Genomic DNA, 23,796 nt, shown 5'->3' with positions numbered 1-23,796 from the left:
TGTGTATGTGTGTATGTACGTATATGTATGTGAGATATTCTTTGATTCAACAGACACTAATCTGTCAGGTATTGTACCAGCTCCTAAGGATGGGATGTTGTGTATGTTATGGTCTCTGCCCTCAAAAGATTTACAGTTTAAAATGCATATAACCTTGGTCTTTAACCTTTACTGCTCACTGCACTTAGATTACATCTGTGTCCTCCAGCACTAGAAGATCACTTTAGTTTTGTGTTGTTTCAGGTTTTGTGACACTGTTTATAGAAGTGTGCCAAAAGTTGTCATCCATAAGAATAGTAGGCGCCATAGAAGTTTCTTTTTCCTGTTACATTTTTATAGTTACAAACTTTGACACCCATTTCTATTCTTGCTTTCTCTTCGGAACCCTCTTCTTCCAAGCTTTCTTATTTTATGAGAATACTGAAAGGCATTCCTCAATCCGTTTCACCTTTTCACCTTCTCTTCAGTCAGAAATACCAGCTTGCATTTATAGCACACAAAATTGATGAGTGCCTTGAAGAGAAAGACAAACATAAAGCTGGACTGCATGTTCCCTCCATCATTCTGTTCCCTTGTGCTCATATCTCCTGGGAAGAAAGGAGAGCTACAGTTCTTTTTAACGCCTATAGAAATTATTCCTATAAATGTCCAAAGAAAACTACCTTTTGGCGATGGCTGTTTATCTCTGGGCTTCTGGGACCTACTCTCAAAATCAGCTTAGACACTGGTGTCTATTTCTTTTCATTAAATTGATATTATTCTGCTAAAATGATGGCCAGAATTACTAATTTATATTCTAGATGTGTCTTCTTCAGATACCAAATAGACAAATATCTTTTACTCAAATATTCCAGAAATATTTATTGGCCTACCGTTTCTGATAATTTTTATTTATTTTTAAATTTTATTTCATTTTATATTATTTTTACATCATTTTTCATTTTTGCACAATGTATGCATTTTCATCTTAGTTATAGTCCCCATACATCCCCTTGTTTTGATCCTATGTCCTTCTCCCGCTCTGTAGTGTGTCTCTGGTTTATAGTTGCTTTTTGATTTTGATTTTTACTTTGTTATAATTTTTACTTTGTTTTTCCTTGTCCCTTATTTAGGTTTTCTAAATTCCTGCCATGAGTGAGACCATGGGTATTTTTCTTTTTCTTTCTGGCTTATTTCGCTGAGCGTGATCCCTTCGAGCTCCATCCATGTCGCTGCAAATTTCATGAGTTTATCTTTTTTGAATGCTGAGTAATATTCCATTGTGTATATATACCACATCTTCTTGATTCAGTCATCTATCTTTGGGCATTTGGGTTGTTTCCATAGCTTTCTGGTATTTTTTTTTATATAAAAATCCTTTATTTATTTGTTTGTTTGTTTATGCATGCACTGGGTACAGTCAGAAGCGTGGGAGGGTGAGAGAATTCACCAGAGCCAGAGCGGGGAGCAGAGCAGGCAGAAGGACTGAAGTACACTGCTGAGGGGAGCAGCGGGCGGCAGGAGAGGTCTGCGCGCCATGCGGGACCCTCCTCCGGTGGCCGGGGAGCAGCCGGGGATCGAACCGGCGCCGCAGAGGCCGCAGAGGCTTCACAACCCAGCGCTCAACTGCTGCGCCACTGGGGAGGCCCTCTGGTGTAATTTTTAAACTGAAAAAATTCAACCACATTCAACCATGAAATGTGTTATATAATAGCAAAGTGCCTAGTAATGTGTCAGACACTGGAATGGAGATATGTCTAGGGCATTTCCTTTGCTTTCCACAAAATAAAAAAAAAAAAAATGGGGAGGACATTTATGCAAAGAAGAACTTAGAGGGGACTCTCTGGTAGCCTATGGGTTAAGTCTCAGCACTATCACTGCTACAGCCTGAGTTTGTACCCCAGCCAGGGAGCTATCCACATGGCACAGCAGACCTCTCCTGTCTCACCCACTGCTCCCCTTAGCAGTATGTTTCAGTAGATTCGCCTGTTCTGCTCCCCACTCTGTCTCTGGTGAATCCTCTCACCCTCCCTCACCTCTGGCCTGCACCCCAGTTCTTCTATGCATAAAAAAATATTTTTTAAAAAAGAGTAAACATGTTAAAAGTCATCCAGGAAATAATTCTACAGGAAAGCATGAGATTACTTTTCCTACCTGTCTTCTCCTTGGTGATATTCAAGCTTAGGAAGAAAAATAATATAATGAAAGGTTTTGATATAATAAGAAAGGTGAAATTCCACCAGATCTAGGGTTGAAATTAGATTGTACTGTTTGCTCACCAAAGAGTTTAGTAATCTACTACCTCTCTTAACCAATTTCTTAACTGTAAATGGTGATAATAAAAAGCATTTTTCCTTGTTGTCATTAGGGTTAAATGAACTATAGGAAATAATGGAAATGAAGCACTTTCTTTAATATACAGTAGATACCCCATTAAATATTTATTGAGTGAACAAAGGAGTGAATGTCCTTGACCGCAGTCTCTGGGGAGCATGGAAGTATAACCCATGGCATTTGGGTGTCAGAATTATCTGGGATGTGAATCTTGCCACTCCCATCTCGTAGCTTTGCGATCATGGGTAAACAATTTTTCGGATCCTCAGTTCCCTCTCTCTGAAGTGAGGATAACAAAACTCCAGAGACATGTAAGAAAGATGGAAAAAGATAACATGCCTAAGTCAGTTACAATTCACAAGCTCATGATCTGCTTTCCATAGTAACAATTCTCCAGAATATATTAGGCTATAAGAGAGTTTCATCAATAGAATTCCCAGGATCTTCAAAGGAACCTGACAAACCCAAGGATTCACACTTGTAACACCCTCAACATCTAGTCCATGTCATCCTGCCTTTGAGTTTGTCCCATTGGAATTTGTTCACTATGTCTACAATCTTAAATATTTAAAACTAAGAACATATTTTTTTGGTTTAGTCTCACTTTTTCTGAACTTTTTGAGTTCTGAATTTATATATGGCTTTCTTCTGGGTGTTACTTATTTTCTTTTCTATTGTAGCTTCCTGGATTTGTATTTGAACTGGAGATATGACTCTCCATTTAAATTATTTCCAGGAGCAGTCAGGCTCAGTAATATGAATGTCTCATTATTCTTTACCAGCTATCTCTCCATGGGGGTGGGGGGAATGGGGCTTGTGTTATTTACTGATAAAACTCTAGGCATAGAACAATGCCAAATATGTCATAGATGGTTAAAGAAATCATTGACTAAAATAATAAATATGTCTATGGTGAAAGAATATGTTTAAGTTCCTGGTTTTCCTTTTCAAATATTTGAAATGATTTCCTATAAATTTGTGAACTATAAATTTTGCTACACTTTTATCAAGCATTTCTAATAAATCCCTTATTAAGTAAATAATTTGTATATACTTAAATTATTAAAGTAGTGATAATCTGGATCATTGCTTTTCTTGAACTACCTCTTCCTGCCATTATATCACTCCCCCAATCCATATTTTTCTGTGCTTTCTGTTATCTATATATCTATGGTGGTCAGAGTTGTCTTACTAGAGATGTAATGTTTTAGTAGAAAAGGAATTCTATCCTTATACATATGCCCACAATCAGAAGAGAATAGTGTTTATGAGAAAATCCCCAAAGCTGGACAAGGTAATAGGTAAAGCAGTGAATCCCAAACTTTCAAGTGTGAACATCCTCTTTCAACACGAGGCAATTATATTTCTAGCATTTATGGCACACATTGTGGCAAAATGTACAATATTTCACACATAATGACAAAAAGTACAATGGTATTTAGAAATTATTATTCAGAAATGTTTAAATACTATATTTCATTGATGATAATAGTATCTTAATATTTTTCAAAATAGCAGTAACCTATATACATGTCAAAGTCATGATTACTGGAATTTGTACCATTTGTGGATCACTCTAAGTGAAACTCTAGGTCATTGTGCTACAAGTAGATTGCAAACCAGTTTGCTCGTGAGATCATTAGTTGAGCCTTCAAAAACACCATTTTTGCATCCAGAGCTGATTTCACAGGCATCCCCCCTGTGCAGTCACAAAGCACCAGGCTAAGAAAAGCACTACTTTTGATTTAAAGCTCTTTCATTGCTCTCTTGAAATTTTTCATTCTAAACAGAAGTACTATACCTTTCTACTTTGTACTGGATCTGATAATAAAATTAAACATAAACAGCTATTATGTTTAATATTTCTGTGTCAGTTTGGTAAGTTGTGTTTTTAATGAATTTTTCCATCTCACTTAAATTCTTGACTGTATTTCACCTCCCTTATTATCTTCTGCAGGATCCATATTGATGTCCTTATTGTTGATTAGTATTTTCCTATCAGTCTTGCAGACTTTATCCATTTGATTAAGCTGTTCAAAGAATCAAATTTTCACTTCTAAATTTATTTTTTTCTTTCTGCTTTTAATGTTTCTCAACTTACTTTGCGTGGCTCTTTTTTCTAGGTTCTTCATGTATAAACTTTTTTTTAACTTCAAGCAATTTTTTTTATCATTTATTTTTAAAGCAAATTTCCCTCTAAGCACTTTTTTTTGTTGTTGGGGCCCCCAAAATTTAGATAGCTCTTAATTCAAAATATTTTCTAATTTAATTGTTTATGTCTTTGGTCAATGAAGTATTTAGAAGTTTTTTGTTTTATTTGTATAAATTTTCCAGGGAATTTATTATCATTGTTTTCTAATATCATTTTGCTTTAGTCAGAAAAAAATATTCTGTGTGATTTTAATCATTTAAATTTACCATTATTTATTGCATGGATCTATTTATTGCATGGATCATTATAAATCCTATCTTGTAAACTTCAAAAGAATGTGTATCCTGTTACTGTTCGGTATATCTCTATAAATCTCCATTAGGTCAAGTGTATATATTGTTTTGTTTAAATGTTCTTTATCCTTACACATTTTTGGTTTGATTGTTTTCTTAGTTACTATGAAAGGTTATGAAATTTCTAACTATAAATATGGATATGTCTGTTTCTCCTTTTAGTTTTCTTAATTTTTGCTTCATGTATTTTAGAGTTCTGTCATTAGATACATCTGCATTTGGATTGCAATGTCTTGCAAATGGATTGGCCGTTTTATCAATATAAGATGACATTCTTTATCACTAATGATACTCTTTTTTTCCATGAAATCTACTTATCTGACATTAACCAAACTTCCTTATGCTTTCTGTTTATACTTATTGTTCACTTTCCATATCTTTTTTTTCTATCCTCTTATTTTCAATTTATCAGTGTCATTAGAGTACAGCTTTTATAGAGAACACAGCATTAGACATTTAGTCTACTTACAGTAAACAGAGTTGGTGGTATTGTTTGATTAATTTTTTGAATATTTTGTTTTCTATTTCTCCTATCTCTTCTTGGTTCCTTTGGTGCTCTACCCTGCTTTCTTTCATCTTTATATACAGACTTTTTAGTATTCTACTTTGTTTCCTCTATTGTATTTTTAGATGTATTCTCTTATGTAATTGTCAGTCCTTGTAGGAATTAAACATTATGAACTTCTCATTGTCTGCTTAAAATTAATATTGTACTAGTTCATGTAAAATGCAAGAACCTCTTATCAGTGTGAGGCTGTCCATTATCCTTTGTTTTCATTGTCATGTATTTCATTTCTATATGAAATAAAAATTCCATAATATATTTCATTTTTGCTTCAACTAGTCTTGACTTTCAAAGAAGGAAAGGTAATTCTTTTAATTTGTGTGCGTATTGACCATTTATCTTAGTGTGTTACTTAATTATAATTTTATTCCTAACTTAATTATGTTTTCATATGATAACAATTACCTGCAGCCGAAAGAAATTTCCCTAGCATTTTCTGAAGTGCAGGTATGGTGCAACAAATTTTCTGAGTTATGAAGTGAATATCTCTTTGTTTCAGCCTTACTATCGAAAGAGATTTCTGACTCCAAATATCTTTCTTTCCCTCTAGCTCTTTACATATTCTGTTTCACGGGCGTCTGGATAGCATTATGTGTAGTAGAGATGAGCTCTCATTCATTTCTACCCTTATCCATTGTATATGATATATGCTTTTCCTCTGGCTACTGTAAACATTTTCCATTTTTCTTTTGTTTTCAATAGTTTAACTCTGATGTGCTTAAATGTGTAGCCTGGGCATTCTATTGAGAACCAGAAAGATTATGCAATGAGATTTAAGGACCTAGAGTAAGAACTATAGTTTGGGGCAAATGATAGGAAACACAATAGACCTATCTTCACAAAGACAAAATCAAGCCTGCCAGGTTCAACAGGATACACTACCAGCAATCTAACCAACTTCCAGGACACAATTCAGCACTTCTCTAGCTAGGTTAGACCACTATCTTCTCCCAGAAATACACAGCCTCTGGTGTGTCTTAAGCTCTCAGGCTTATAGCACCTGCTGTCTGCTAAACCTGACAGGCTCTCCTGTCCATATAGGGCAGTTTTAAGGGAGGATCTTACAGGGGAACCCCAGGCCATCTTATGATACCACCCTCTGCATTTCCTCTTCTCACTTATATATACCCTAAAAATCCCTGTTGCTTCAGCAGTTCCAGTTGCAATCTCTGTTCCCTCTCATTGTCCCCAAGAGAGAACTTCTCTCTGCTTGGAAACCACTCCCTATTCTTAGATTGGGAATGTACCACCAGGCAAAAATAGGCTAAAAGGGTCTCTTTCACTCTCACTCTCTTCATTATCTCAAGTCTCACGGAATTCTGATTCTAATTACCCAATGCATGAAAAGGTAGCATCATATACTTGTTCAGTTTTATACTTATTTACATCAGGATAAGTTGAATACCAGATATACCAGATATACCATTATGACTAGAAATGGAACCCTTTTTTGGGAAAACAGCTATTTTTTTTTTTCTGAGTTGAGTGAAAAATTTGTACTTAACTTCTTTTTAAAAAAAAAAAGATTATTTATGCATACAAGAGCTGGGGTACAGGCCAGAGGTGTGGGAGGTGAGAGGATTCACCAGAGACAGAGTGGGGAACAGAACAGGCAGATTGACCAAAGTACACTACTGAGGGGAGCAGCGGATGAGCCAGGAGAGGTCTGCTACGCCATGTTGGCAACTCCCTGACTGGGGATCGAACTCATGCTGAAGTGGCTGTGGATAGCTTCATAGATTGCGTCCCAACCCCTTGCACCACCAGGGAGGCCCTGTACTTAACTTCTTAAATCACCATTCTCTTACAAAGTAGCTACTCATTTTTAAAAAAATTTATTTCATTTATATTTTACATCATTCTTCCTTTTTGTATAATGTTTGCTTTCTCATTTCAGGTGTAGTCCCCATAAAATTCCCACCACCAATTTACCCATGCACCATCACCATAATCCCTTGTGCTCTTCCCTCCCTAGTTTTGCTCCCTCTCCTGCCCCCTTCCTGCAGAATGTCTCTGATATATAGTTGCCTATTAATTTTGTTTTATTTATTTATTATCGTTAATGTTATTATTGATCCAGTCATCTATTTTTGGACGTTTGGGTTGTTTCCATATCTTACCTATTGTAAATAGTGCTGCAATTAATATAGGGGGTGCAGGTATCCTTTTGAATTAATGTTTTTGAAAACACAGGTGTTTTTAATGTGTAGGTGTAGGGTAAAGTAAAAAATCAGGCTTTTCTGCCCTCCTGCCATCAGAATAGATGAGGGAACCCTGTGATCCTGAATGCATGCCTGATGGCGGGCACCTGAAGTGGGTACACCTGTGCTAAGTCTGTGCTTTTTTAAGGGCGATGTCATGGGGACACCAGTAGAAGCCGAAAGAGAAGAAGCCCATAGCAGAAGCGGAGAACACCAGAGAGCCCAGATAGAGTGAGGGTTTGCTGGGGACTGGGAGGACTGCCAGCCTCCCAGCCCCCCAGCACCCCTGCCTGCCATGTACCCACTGAACCCCAATAAAAGACCTGCAAAAAACCACTGAGGACTCTGACTCCTCCTTTACCCGGTCCGCATGGGATCAGAAAACCTGCTCAGTGGTCCATTCCTGACTTTACAGTAGGCCAGATTGAAAAGCCACTGTGTTACAATTTCTAAGGCTGCCAATACCTTTGTCAGACGGGCACTCTCAGGTGTTGGAGATCAGGGAAGGAAACAAAGTTACTAGAGGAAGATCCAAGGAAGAATATCTAGTTTTCCTTTTTAGGGAGATACACTTCTGTATGGCTTAGTAGAATGGCTAATGTCATAATGAGAACTTGAATTTTAGTTTTAGTTTAGCCAATAGCTACTGAATGTCCATCATTTTGCCTATTCTTCTTCATCCTCACAAAGAGAGAATTGGATATAGAATACTTAAATTTTCTTCTATCATTCAAATTCTAAGAACCACAAACAATTATACTATCTAATGATTTCCACAACCAAGTGACAGATGGGAAGGCATAAAAAAGTCAGATTCCTATTACAAAAAAATAACCTTCATGCAACAAATTCATGTGCCTCTATGAAAATGATAACATTTAAAACTGCTGAAGAGGCTACAGAGGTTTTAAAACACTACCATAAACTCTTTGCTGAATTTCAAAGTTTTTCAATGCAGTATACCAACTAAATCCCAAGTAATTGAGATGATAAGATATTTTAAAGCCTATTTTCTGCCCTCAAATTAGCTCTATTTTTAAGAGGGCAAGTGAATCTATTTTTATCTGATGATAGCCACATGAAACCATGGCCAATGAAGAAAAGGGGCATGTGTAAAATCATTTTAAACCTTAAATAGATTAATCACTGTGAAACAGTAGAGGAGAAGACTTTCACTTAGTCTGAACTTAACACGTACATCTGGTTTCCTACTAAATATCTTCTCTTCAGATGTTTATTTATCAAATTACTTAAGGCTTGATTTTTTTTTAAGATTTATTTATATATACAAGAACTGGGGTACAGGCCAGGGGTGTGGAGGGTGAGAGGATTCACCAGAGACACAGTGGAGAACAGAACACACAGATTGAATGAAATACACTGCTGAGGGAGCAGCAGGCAAGACAAGAGAGGTCTGCTGCGCCATATGTGTCAGCTCCCTGGCTAGGGATCGAACTCTTGCTGCAGAGACTGCGGATAGCTTCATAGGTTGTATCTTAACGCTTTGTGCCACCAGGGAGGCCCAAGGCTTGATAAATTAATCCCTCCCATAAACATTAGAATTGATTCTTAGACTCAGCTTTCTGAGAGTTGTATTCTACTCCTAAAAATAAAATAGCCTAGAAAGCCACAGCTTGTTAAATTTTTGGCAAATACTAAGTTAGAAAGGCAAGACTTATTTTTCTTTTTTTAAAATTGAGATGTAAGTAAACTATACTGTTATATTAGTTTCAGGTGTACAAATTAATGACTTGATAATTGTATGTACTGTGAAACAATCACAATAATTCTAATTATCATCCGTCACCACATGCAGTGACAATTTTTTTCTTGTGATGAGAACATTTAAGATCTACTCTCTTGATCACTTTCAAATATTCAATGCAGTATTAGTAACTGAAATCACCACACTTGTAGGGTAAATGAAGTTTGCTCAGGCTTTTATGCTGTTGGCCTTTGTGGCTATCACCTGTAGCCTTGAACACTGGAGGCACTTGGGAGTGGCGGCTTGGAGTGCACATGCCTCAAGGTGCCACATGGAGTATGGTGTGGAAGTGCAGAAGTGGGCACACCTGAGCCTGGAGACTGAGTCTACAAGGGTGGCATCGCAGAGGACAGTGGGTGGTAGAGGACCATGAGGTGGAGTACAGTGAGGAGAGCAGTGAGGAACAATGGAGAACAGCTGCAGGGAGGAGGAGACCAGGAGAGAATGCCAGAGAGCCCGGAAAGAGTAAAGGTTTGCCCCCCGGCCCCTTCCTGCCCTGCATCTGGTTGTCTCACTACAAATGGTGTAGAAAGATCATTAAAAGCCTAAAAAAGCCACTGAGGGGGAGGGCGGAGCAACATGGCGGCGAGGAGACGCTGCGAGTAAGATCTCCCATTAAAAAAAGTTAATAGGGAGGAAAAGCGGCAGGTCCCAGTGAGAACTGGGACACGGAAGATAAACGGGTGACTCCAGCAAACTACCCGAAGAAGAAAGTGGCCATAAAAGAGGACTAGAAGGGAGGGAAGCGCAGAACCCTGCTCCCCTCCCCCACCAAAAAGGCCAACAAGAACAAACTACACAGCAAGCGGGACTATGAGTGGAAAGGAACTATTGCAGCCACCACACCCAGTGAACGGGAGCTGAGGCGAACCCTGCAGGATTCACCGCGGTGGTGAGCGAACAGCTCCGGGCGCCATTAGAGAAGAACAAAGACCCCGGGAGACGCGCACACAGCCCGGGCTGCCGGTAAGCTTGCTCGGAAAAGCAGAGTGCTCCGCGCCCTTGAAAAGCAAGTGCAGACCAGATTCGCGGCTGCCCAGGTCCCCGCGCCTGCGACCTAGGCTTGCGGGGAGACCCATGGAGGTCCTCACTGAGGTGAAGGTCCCTCCCTGAGTAAGCAGGAACCAGGCGCCCAGGCACGGGAGCGGTGCAAAAGGCGCCATTCCCGCGCCACTGAACTGGGCTACAGCCCGCGTCCTGGAACTGAGGGCTTTGAACTGAGACCCGGAGGACGAAAATTCGGGGCGTGGGTTCACCACAACGGTGGGGCACAAGGCAGACACAGCACCCCAAAGCTGTTGAGGTGTACCCTAACATTCCCGCTCTGTTCCCTGTCCCACGGGGTGGGGGGAGGCGAAAAACAGCCCCCCAAGGACAATAGGAGAGATCTCTGGCGCCACCTAGCGACCAGGAAAAAAAAAGTCACTAACACCCCATAGAACAGGAAATTTCTTAAGACTGCTTGAAAAGGGAAGAAGGCTTCTGGAGGACCCAGTGGCCAGCCGGGAAGTTAGCACACGCCAGGCCCCTTCCGACCAGCAGTCTGAGCCCACAGAGGGAGCAAGCACCCACGTCCGGGGCAGACCAGGTGCGCAGAAGAGTGTGCCTGAAACCGGAGGAGCAGGGACTGCATCCCGCTTCGCCATTTTAGAACAGGGACATTTCTTCAGTAAAAACTGCCTAAAACCAGCAGAAAGCTCCCCCAGAAGACAGAGATGGCTCCTGGAAGAGCCAGAGGGGAGCGGAGAAGTTCACCCAAGATGCCAGTCAGTCCGAGCAACACAGTGTCCCAACGCATACGACAAATTAGAAAACAGACAGTAGGGAGTAGAAGAACCACACGCAACCTAACAACTCCTCAGGAAAGAAGCACACCACAAAAAGAAAACCACTCCCCAGATTGCAACGACAGCAACTTGGAAGAACTTCTGAGCCTTCCAGAAAGAGAATTTAAAATTGCCATGATTAAAAAAGTGATAGATCAGAAGAAGGAAATTGAGTCCCTAAAGAGGGAAGTAAAAGAAATGCAGGAGATCAAAGAATTAATGGAGGAACTAAAGAACTCTGGGAAAAGCAATGAAAGCAGAATAGATGAAATGGAAGAACGAATAAGTACTCTTGAAGACACAGAAATAAAAAGAACCAAAACAGAAAAGGAAAGAGAAGTACGAAGGAAAAAGAATGAAGAAAGACTTCGGGAACTATCTGACTCCATGAGGAAAGGAAATATAAGAGTTATAGGAATTCCAGAAGGAGAGGAGAGATGTAGGAACAGAGAAAATATTCATGGATATAATTGAAGAGAACTTCCCAAATGCGAAGAAGGAGCTGAAAATTGATATACAAGAAGCAAGAAGAACACCAAACTTCCATGACGAAAGGAAAAACACAGCAAGACACATAATAGTAAAGCTCCCAAGAATCCAGGACAAGGAAAAAATAATGAAGCTGACAAGAGGAAAGAAACAGATAACATTCAATGGAAAACCAATCAGGCTGACATCAGACTTCTCTGAAGAAACACTACGGGCAAGGAGAGAGTGGAGGGACATAGTCAACAGACTCCAAGAAAACAGATGCCAACCAAGAATACTCTATCCCGCAAAGCTCTCTTTCCTCCATGAAGAAAGAATATAGACCTTCCCAGACAAAGAGAAACTCCGGAATTTCGTTACGACTAAACCCCCACTCCAAAAAATACTACAAGGAATCCTAAAGCCAGAACCTCAGAGGGACGAATAACAACGAAAGAAGACCAAAAAAAAAAAAAAAGTTATTAAATGAATAAATAAATAAAATCAAAGGAAAGACAAACATAATGGCAAATACAGATGCTAACATATCAATATTAACTCTAAATGTAAATGGACTAAACTCTTCAATAAAAAGACACAGAGTTGCAGCCTGGATTAAGAAACAAAACCCAACCTTTTGCTGTCTCCAGGAAGCACATTTAGCTACAAAAGATAAAAATAGGCTCAAAGTCAAAGGATGGAAAACAATCCTACAAGCAAATGGGCCAAAAAAGAAAGCAGGAACAGCTATACTTATATCAGATAAAACAGACTTCAAACTCAAAAAAATAAAAAGAGACCCCAATGGTCACTACATTATGATTAAGGGGACAATACTTAAAGAAGAAATAACACTCATTAACATATACTCACCAAACGAAAGAGCACCAAAATATATCAGACAACTGTTGTCCTCTCTGAAAACAGACATCAGAGAAAACACATATGTAGTGGGAGACTTCAACACACCACTATCAACAATGGATAGATCAACAAGACAAAAAATAAGTAAAGAAACCAAAGCTCTAAATAAGGACCTAGAGCAATTGGGCTTAACAGACATCTATAGAACACTAAACCCCAAAAAAACGGAGTACACATTTTTCTCAAGCACACACGGATCATTCTCCAGGATCGATCAAATACTGGGGCACAAGACAAACATCAACAGATACACCAAGATTGAAATCATACCAACCATCTTTTCTAACCACGAAGGCATCAAACTAGAAATAAATCATAAAAAGAAGGCAAGGAACTATCCTACCTCATGGAGATTAAAAGCCACACTACTGGAAGACCAGTGGACTAACAAGGAGATCAAAGAAGAAATTAAAAAATTCTTTGAATTGAATGACAAGGAGGACACCAATATCCTAAATGTATGGGATGCAGCAAAAGCAGTAATAAGAGGAAAATATATAGCAATAGAAGCTCACATCAAAAAACAAGAAAGAACTCAAAGAAACAACCTAATCTCGAAGCTCAAAGATCTAGAAAAAGAACAACAAAAAAAAACCAAAACCAGTAGAAGAAAAGAAATAATAAAAATCAAAGCAGAAATAAATGAAATTGAAACTAAAAAAACAATCCAAAAGATCAATGAAACCAAGAGCTGGTTCTTTGAAAAAATAAATAAAATAGACAAACCCCTAGCCAGGCTCACAAAGGAAAAAAGGGAGAAAGCACAAATAAACAGGATCATCAATGAAAGAGGAGAAATCACAACGGACACAGCAGAAATCAAAAGAATAATCAGTAACTACTATGAACAGTTATATGGAAACAAGTTCAACAATCTAGAGGAGATGGACAAATTCCTACAACTCTACAATCACCCAAAGCTAGATAAAGAAGAAATAGAACACCTAAACAGACCAATTACAATTAGCGAAATTGAAATGGTAATCAAAAACCTCCCCAAAAACAAAAGCCCAGGACCTGATGGATTTACAAATGAATTCTACCAAACATTCAGAGACGAATTAGTGCCTATCCTTCACAAACTCTTCCAAAAAATTGAGAAGGAAGGGACAATACCAAACACATTCTATGAAGCCAATATTACACTAATACCAAAACCGAATAAGGACAACACAAAAAAGGAAAACTATAGGCCAATCTCCCTAATGAACACTGATGCAAAAATCCTCAATAAAATTTTAGCTATCAGAATCCAACAATGTATCCATAAGATAATTCACCACGACCAAGTTGGATTCATTCCAGGGGCACAAGGATGGTTTAACATCCGAAAATCAATCAACGTTATCCAACACATCAACAAAAAGAAATATAAAAACCATATGATAATATCAATAGATGCTGAGAAAGCTTTCGACAAAGTGCAACACCCATTCATGATAAAAGCCCTTGAAATTCTTGGGATACAAGGAACATACCTCAACATCATAAAGGCCATCTATGACAAGCCAACAGCCAGTATCATTCTCAATGGTGAAAAGCTGAAAGCAATTCCATTAAGATCTGGAACAAGACAAGGATGTCCACTCTCACCACTGCTTTTCAATATAATACTGGAAGTCCTAGCCAGAGCAATAAGACAAGGGAAAGACATCAAAGGAATCAAAATAGGAAAAGAAGAAGTCAAACTATCACTATTTGCAGATGATATGATAATATACATAGAGAACTCCAAAATCTCCACAGAAAAACTAATTCAACTCATCAATCAATTCAGTAAAGTGGCAGGATACAAAATCAACACGCAAAAGTCAGTAGCCTTCCTATACACAAACAATAAATCTGAAGAAGAAGAAATCAAAAAAACCATCCCTTTTATTATCGAAACAAAAAAAATCAAATACTTGGGAATAAATCTAACAAAAGAGGTAAAGGACCTATACAAAGAAAACTATAAAACACTGTTAAAAGAAATAGAAGAAGACACAAAGAAATGGAGAGACATCCCCTGCTCATGGATTGGAAGAATAAACATTATTAAAATGGCCATCCTACCAAAAGCAATATACAGATTCAATGCTATTCCAATCAAAATCTCAATGGCATTCTTCAAAGAAATAGAACAATTATTGATGAAATTCATATGGAATCACCAAAAACCCCGAATAGCCAAAGCTCTCCTGAAAAAAAAAAGAAGGAAATGGAGGCATCACACTCCCAGACTTCAAACTATACTACAAAGCCATAATCATCAAAACTGCATGGTATTGGAACAAGAACAGACATACAGACCAATGGAATCGAATAGAAAATCCAGAAATAAACCCACAGATTTGTGGTCAACTAATCTTTGACAAAGGAGCAAAGACTATGCATTGGAGCAAAGAAAGTTTGTTCAATAAATGGTGCTGGGAAAACTGGGTCGCTACATGCAAAAGAATGAAGCTTGACCACTACCTCACACCATACACAAAAATCAACTCAAAATGGATTAAAGAACTAGACATAAGACCTGAAACCATAAAATACATAGAAGGAAATATAGGCAAAACACTACGGGATTTGCACATCAAAGAAATCTTTACAGACACATCACCCAAAGCAGTGATAGTGAAGACAAAGATAAACAGCTGGGACTACATCAAATTAAAGAGCTTCTGCTCAGCAAAAGAGACAATAACAAAAACAAAGAGAAACCCCACCAACTGGGAGAACATTTTTGCACCCAACACTAATGATAAAGGACTGATCACAAAAATCTGCAAAGAGCTGATGAGACTCAGCAACAACAAAGAAAATAATCCAGTCAAAAAATGGGCAGAAGAGCTAAAAAGAAACTTCTCTGAAGAGGAAATGCAAATGGCCAACAGACATATGAAAAAATGTTCAACATCACTTGTCATCAGAGAAATGCAAATCAAAACTACCATGAGATACCATCTCACACCAGTGAGAATGGCACATATTAAAAAAACTAGCAACAACAAATGCTGGCGAGGGTGTGGAGAAAAAGGAACTCTTCTGCACTGTTGGTGGGAGTGCAAACTGGTCCAATCACTATGGAGAGCTCTGTGGAGATTTCTGGACCTACTAAACATAGAGCTTCCATATGATCCAGCAATTCCACTCCTAGGTATTTACCCAAAGGACACAGAAACATCAATTCCAAAGAGCACCTGCACCCCTATGTTGATAGCTGCACTGTTTACAATAGCTAAGCTTTGGAAACAACCCAAATGCCCAAAAATAGATGACTGGATCAAGAAGATGTGGTACATATATACCATGGAATATTACTCAGCATTCAAAAATGTGAACACATGCAATTTGCAGCAACATGGATGGCGCTGGAAGGGATCATGCTCAGCGAAATAAGCTAAAAAGAAAAAGAAAAATACCGGATGGTCTCACTCATAGCAGGAATCTAGAGAACTTAAATGAGGGACCAGGAAAATGAATATAAGAAAGTGAAAATCAAAATCAACAGAAAACTATGAACCAGAGACAGTTTTTGGGGGGTGGGGGGCGGGAGGGGAAGGATTGGGGTCAGAATGGGGCGTTTGCAATTGTATGGGGGAATATAAAAATAAAATTTATTATTTAAAAAACAAAATAAAATAAAATAAAAAAATAAAAAAGCCACTGAGGGCTCCAGGATTCTCCTTTACCCGTCTGTCCAGATCCATAGAGAAACTGTCTCATGGCTTGCTGGCACTACAATGCTATATATTACATCCCTAGAACTTATTTATTTTTTAAGTGAAAGATTTTACTTTTGACCACTTTCACCCTTATTATCTACCTCCCACTTTCTGCCTCAGGCAAGCAATGATTTATTCTCTGTATCTGAGTACATTTTTTGCCTTTTGTTTTTTAGCCTCCAGTAAGTAAGGTTTTACAATTTATCTCTTTCTTGTCTAACTTATTTCATTTAGCATAATGCTTTCAATGTCTATCCACATTCTTACAGTTGGCAATATTTCTTGTTATGGCTAAATAACTTTCCATTGTGTGTGGAGCACACACACATACACAATATATGTGCACATATACATTACATTTTATGCATTTATCCATTGATGGGCACTTATGTTGCTTCCATGTTTTAGCTATTGCAAATAATGCTATAATGAACATCAGGGTGCAGATATCTTTTTGAGTGAATATTTTTGTTTTCTTTGAATAAACATCCACAAGCAGAATTCTGGATCATATGGTAGTTCTATTTTTAGTTTTCTGAGGAATCTTTATAGTGTTTTTCACAATGCCAATACCAACTTACAACCCCACTAACAGTGCACAAGTGTTCCCTCTTCTCCACATCCTTCCCAATGCTTTTTTCTTTTTTAGATAGTCACCATTTTATAAGATGGGCGGTGATCTGTCATTGTGGCTTTTATTTGCATTTCCCTGATATTAGTGATGTTGAGCATCTTCTAATGTACCTGTTGACCATATTTAAGGATATATCTATCTTTTAAGGTATGTCTCTGATGACAAGGCTAGGACTCTAACAGAAAGCTGAAGCCTAAGGTCCTGGATATCCTTGACCTTTAAAACTCTAGATTCCCAGTCTTCCTTCTAACATAATTACACATTTCCCATCTGTTTTCTGACCTTCTGAAACTCTATGATTTAGTTTTGTTCAGATATATTTTCTAAATCTGTAAGAAACACATTCATAATGGTCCAAACAAACTCCACTGGGTGTTCATGTCTTTCAAGGATAAAAAACAAGATAACACAAAGGGAAATATTTATGGAAATTCATTTTGAGACTCATCTTAGTCTGTCTGTAGAGTGATCCCTTTGTGTATAACTAGGGTGAAGGTGGCCTAAATGTGACAAAACCTTGGTAAGCTTATACATTTTTTAAGAAAGGCATAGGTTTTAGGGTTAATGACAATCTCAAATCAATATCTGGCAGCATACTATTTACTATAATAATATATCATGAGAACTTGTAGTTTCATTACACTAAATGAAAATTGATGTCAGTAGCATATAGAAGCAAATTATGCTTTAATGATTTCCTAATAAAGTAATTTGCCCATAGATCACTGGGGATACAAGCAAAAATCTGCTAATATGGAGGCCAAAGTAATTATTTTTCAGCCTTTAAATATTAAGCAACTTGCCTAAGGCTCATCATGATGATGCTTCCCTGTCCCTCCAAGTTCTTGGGGGAGTCTGAAAAGGTGAAGGGTAAAACTTCAGAGATAATTGAATGCACTTAAAATGCAAATATTTACAAAAAAGGAGCAGGTTAAGTTTCTCTCTTTTTCCTTATAGCTAAATCATTTTTCCATCTGTGGTCAGATTAGGAGATATGTGTAGATTCCCATAATCCCAGTGCTTAACCAAGCGAAGATGGCAGGATCTGTAGATTCTGTAGAACTTGGCAGAATCTGTAGAACTTTTTACCAAGTGCATCCCATCCACAACCTGAGCATCCTCAAACACAAACTAATTTAATCCCAGGGTAAAGTAATATGAGGATTAAATCAAATGATATATATGAGAATGCTTTGATTACAAAATAGTACATAAATAAGTTATTAAGACACACATTGGGCTAGGGAAAAAACACAAACAAAAACGCTTTCAGTACCTAATCACAATACTTCTGAATTTCATCAAAATCAACATGCAATTATAAGCCAGAGACATTCTACGGTGGGTGGGGGGAGAAGGGAGTAGGATCAAAAAAAGATGAGAAGAGCACAAGGGACTATGGTGATGGTACACGGGTGAATTGGTGGTGGGAATTTCACAGGGACTATAAGCGAGATGAGAAAGCATACACTGTACAAAAATGAAGAATGATGTAAAAATATATATAAAATAAAAAAAAAAAAATACTTCTGGATTTTAAAAGTAAGCCACCTTGCAATTTAACATTAAGAAATAGTGAATAATGGCATTCATATACAAACAGTAGTATAGAAATTATGTTCCTCTTCAGTGGACTTTCAATCAAGCAAAACAAATTGACAAATTGGAATCACTAGGGAAGGACATTTGTAGCACCAAAGTCCTTCACACACGTTTTTCTTCATTATTTTTCTTGGCCTTACCTTGAGCTGCTTCTTGAATTTATTTTAAAAGGTAAAAAAAAAATTGAGAAAGGAAGCAGAACTAACAGGGCAGATGGCTTGTCAAATCAGAAACAGGAAATCTTTCCAAAAACAGAATAAAGAATGTGGGGAATTCTGAGAACGAAATGTTTATCGGGGTCTACTGCAGTTTCTCAGGGTATAAAAATATAATGTTACAGTTTAGAGTTTAATTGTTCTTCCTTCCCCAGGGGGCAAGTATGTTCACCGTACATCTTACTATACCCCCAGGAGTTCTGAGCTTTTGCTCAGAGTGTATCTCTACCTTTCTCAAAGATGGACTCTTCAGCAGGTAGAACACAGCTCATGCACTAACTCACAGGTAGGCAAGGACTTAAGACATGCCAGATCTGTAAATTGTTGCACACCCATGGAAGAGCATGAACTTGGACGTACGATGGATCTTGAGTTGAAACCACCAGTTTTGACACTAAGTTGGTTCATCTATGAATACGTTAATTAACCTCATTCAGTCTTGGTTTTCTTTTTTTTTAAAACATTTTATTATTATTATTATTTTAAGATTTATTTATTTATACAAGCACTGGGTACAGTCAGAAGCGCAGGAGGGTGAGAGAATTCACCAGAACCAGAGCAGGGAGCAGAACAGGCAGAAGGACCAAGGTACACTGCTGAGGGGAACAGTGGGCAGCAGGAGAGGTCTGTGGGACATGTGGGACCCTCGCCCGGAGGCCAGGGATCGAACCGGTGCTGCAGAGGCTGCGGGCAGCTTCGCAGCCCAGTGCTCAACCGCTGCGCCACTGGGGAGGCCCCAGTCTTGGTTTTCTAATCAATAGAAAATAATGAAGAAAATAACACTACCTTGCAAAATTCTGTTCAAAATTGAACATTAAAATATGTTAATGTGGGCCTCCAAAGTTGTGCAAGGGGTTAAGCACAGCACTGTGAAGCTATCAGCAGCCTCTGCAGAACAAATTGGATCCCTGGCTAGCCAAGGAGCTACCCACATGGCGCAGCAGTCCTCTCCTGTCTCGCCCTCTGTTCCCTCAGCAGTGTATTTCAGTCAATCTGCCTGCTCTGCTCCCCACTCTGTCTTTGGTGAATCCTCTCACCCCTTACACCTCTGGCCTGTACCCCAGTTCTTATATGCATAAATAAATAAATCTTTAAAAAATATATGTTAATGCATTCTAATAGCTCTCTTTCTATTTAACACCACATGCCTCATCTTCCATTAAGTGTTGTTTACATGTTTCTTTTTCATTGACTGCCCCAACAACCCTGTGCCAGAGGAAATACTATCACTATTCAAAAATAGAAGCACTGAGCTTCTGCCAAGCTCATGCTTAGATTCATTTGGGTGGCAGAAAAGTAGAAGATTTGGTGAGAGGGAATTATGTGGGTCAGCATTTGCCCTGATAAAAGAGGCTACTCCAAGACCACACAAGTGTTGCTGGATAATAAAGGCCCTATTTTTATACCTTCATTGATTCTACTCATTTTATCTTTTGATCCAATGAAATCTCTTTTAGGTGGGAGTGAGGAGGAATGTGGATTACGTAGGATTTCCCTACACTGCTTTGACTCCTTCTCTGATGGAGAAGGAAGAAGGTAATCTCCATGGTCTTTTGAAATGCTATAATTTCTGAAATCTGTAAAAGATAAATGATGTTTAACTTCAGTAACAGAAAATAAAGGAGTAAAGGAAATAAAGTAAATGAAAGAACCTGATGGCTACATAATATAAGGGTTGCTGAAAGAAGTAGTGGTTTTAATTGATAGATGTGGTCTACAGGTAGTCATTTCTCTCAAATTGTCTAAATCAATCTAATCAGAATGCTAAGTACAGTTAGTACTATAAAATGAGAGGTAGAGTCCCTTAATTAATCCTGCATCTTTAATAGGTGAGTATCCAAATCAAGAAGTCTGCCTGATGTTCATAAGGACCAAAAAAAGGTTTTAAGTGTTGCCTTTTTGAAATCTGAAATTGCAGACACTGGTGTTTGTAGAGAAGGTTTTTGATTCAGGATGAGAAGGATGAACCACATGAGAAACAAGTAGAGATGAAAGACTCTGTGTAAGGTGGGATATCTGTACTCCTCAGCGCCACCTCCTTCTGTACCTCCTGATTCACAGCACCCCAGGGTGAAGGATGAGCAAGAAGCTGGAAGCATTACTAAGTTTGGGAACAGAATGGGAGTCCAGTTTTCTTTCCATCTGTAAGGGCAGGACTGGACCACTGAGCAGGTTTTCTGATCCAGCAGACCGGTAAAGGAGGAATCAGAGTCCTTAGTGGCTTTTTGCAGGTCTTTTTATTAGGATTAACCCAGTACACAGCAGGTAAGGGTGCTGGGGGGCCAGGAGGCTGGCAAGCCTCCCAGCTCCCAGCAAATCTTCATTCTATCTGGGCTCTCCGGCCTTCTCTCAGCTTTGCTCTTGCTTCTCTCTTGGCGTCTCTTTCGGCTTCTACTGGCGTCCCCGTGACGCCGCCCTTAAAAGCACAGTCTTAGCGCAGGTGTACCCACTTCAGATGCCCGCCATCAGGCATGCATTCAGGATCACAGGGTTCCCTCATCTATCCTGATGGCGGGAGGGCAGAAAAGCCTGATTTTTTACCTTACCCTACACCATCACATTCTCCATCTGATGCTTTTCCTCTGTGTCACCATCTGCCTCCTCCTCCCTCCTTGGCGGCCTCTGGCTTTGACTTTCTTCCTGTCTTTCTCCTCTCTTTGATATTCTCCCTGTCTGCTGGTCCTTTCTATGCCATTTTTTTGTCTCACTTTATGTGCTATTTCTTAGTTTGTTCTTTTTCTACAGACATCATTTAAAAGATAATCTGCATCTCAAGAAACTTTTGAAGAATAGAACGTGTGTAACTTTGTATTTCTTAGTGTTGGTCCTTTGAGAATGAGCTATGAAAAGTAATAAATGAAGAATTAGGCATGCAAACGCCTTATCAGGGGAAATGCCAGTGGGAGAAGACGGAGAGGGAGTCAGGCATCGTAGGGAAGCCTAGAAAGCATGATAGAGGTTGGATCCTGGGAAGACAGAAGCAGATAAAGAAAGGGGGAGGTGAGGAGTAGGGGCGGATAGTATCTACCCAGGAGTGCAGTTTTAAGGAAGTTTCAGCAGGGGTTGCTCTTGAGCCAAGATCATTCATCAAGCCTTCTCTGATGATCTGGAATGGATCTGCCTAATTATCCCTGCTGGTTCAGTCACTGACTGGGAGCAGTTGGTGGGAAGGGCCTCTGTCAGAAGGTGGCGATAGATTTCAGAGTAGGAGCTGAGGCCATCTGTAAATGATGCTCTGCATTTGCAGGTCAGTGAGGTGCATTCTCATGGCCACCATACTAGTATTCTTTGAGTCATCACTTGTGTGGATGTGTGTTGTAGGGGCAGGACATGGCCATGGAGCAGGTTTTTTATGATCCAGCAGACCAGGATAAAGGAGGAGTGAGTCCTCAGTGGCTTTTCAGGCTTTTATTGGGATTTACTGGGTATATATCAGGCAAGGGTGCTGGGAGGCCGGGAGGCTGGCAGGCCTCCCAGCCCCCAGCAAGTCTTCACTCTATTTGGGCTCTCCGGCCTTCTCTCTGCTTCTTTGCTCTCCTGCTTCTCTTCTCTGCATCTCTGCTTCTACTGCTTCTCTTCTCTCAGCTTCTCCTGGTGTCCCCGTGATGCAGCCCTTAAAAGTCCAGGTGAATCCTATCTACCTATGCCCACACCCTATTCCCGGTGCCCACCATCAGGCATGCATTCGGGACCACAGGGTTCTGTCATCAATCCTAATGGCGGGAGGGCAGAAAAGCCTGATACTTTTTTACCTTACCCTACATGTGTGTACACATTTTATTAGTGTAGACTTCACTCCTTGACGGTAGGCTTTGGAATGTATAAGTAAAATATCCCTGTGGGTCATCTTCTATATTAGAGACCTGTTCTAAAAATTACTTTCAGATCCACATTTGCTAAGCTGGTGAAAATGAGCTTTTTTTTTTTTTTTTTTTTTTTTTTTTTTTTTTTTTTAAGCAGGAAAATAGTTATTCAATAAGCCATTGGTGAGAAGTTTTGTGCATATTATAAATGTCAGCAGCCATCACTGTTGCTCTTATATTTTCATCTGAAGAGAGATTTATCTGATTGTTAAATTTCCCTTAAAATATGTGTTAGTACAATCACCATTGGATTCAGAAACTATAACAATTATACTAGTTATCTTTCATGGAAACAGTGGTTGTTATAAAGCTACAGAAAATCATTGACAAGAAAAAAAGTAAGCTAAGTGCTGAGGAATGTGTTCAGTCTTGTTGATTTTTAACTAAACTAATTAGGATTAAGTGTAAAATTTAATTTATTTTGCTGAACATGATATTTAACTGAAATAAATATATTCTGTATGTCATGCCTTCTGGACATATCAGGTCAATGTTTATAGAAGGGTCATTATAATCAACCAGTATTACATGTTTGTAATGGCAGGAGGACATGGAGCAGGTTTTCTATGACCTGAGCAGACAGGGTGAAGGAGGAGAGAGAGTCCTGGAACCCTCAGTGATTTTTCAGGCTCTTATTGGGATTTACCAGGTACACAGCAGGCGGGGGTCCTGGGTGGCCAGGAGGCTGGCAGGCCTCCCAGCCTCCAGGAGGTCTACTCTATTTGGGCTCTCCGGCATTCTCTGGTGATCTCTGCTTCTCTGCAATCTTGTGGTTCTCCCGTTTGTTCTGTTTCTGCTTCTCTCAGTTTCTGCTGGCATCCCCATGATGCGGCCCTTAAAAGCCCAGTCTTAGCCCAGTGAATCCCATCTACCTATGCCCACACCCTTTTCCAGGTGCCCGCCATCAGGCATGCATTCAGGACCGCAGGGTTCCGTCATCTGTCCTTATGGAGGGAGGGCAGAAAAGCCTGATATTTTTTTCCTTACCCTACAATGTTCCAAATCTCAGCCACTACTGAATTTTCTTTATCTTGTCATATATTCAGTGGAGGCAGCGTATTTACCAATAGAAAAATGAACAACAGCACAATACTGAAGGAAGAGGGGAAAGATGAGTAGTAGACTGATTTAATGAGATTATTACAATATTGATTTCTAAACAAATTTTCGCACATCTTAATGACCTCATAGATTATGGCCCTCCTCAATCTCCC

The sequence above is a fragment of the Talpa europaea genome (assembly GCF_964194135.1).
Source record: "Talpa europaea genome assembly, chromosome: 13".
NCBI lineage: Eukaryota > Metazoa > Chordata > Mammalia > Eulipotyphla > Talpidae > Talpa > Talpa europaea.
The sequence above is the reverse complement of the archived record's forward strand: the minus strand, read 5'-3'. Positions refer to the sequence as shown.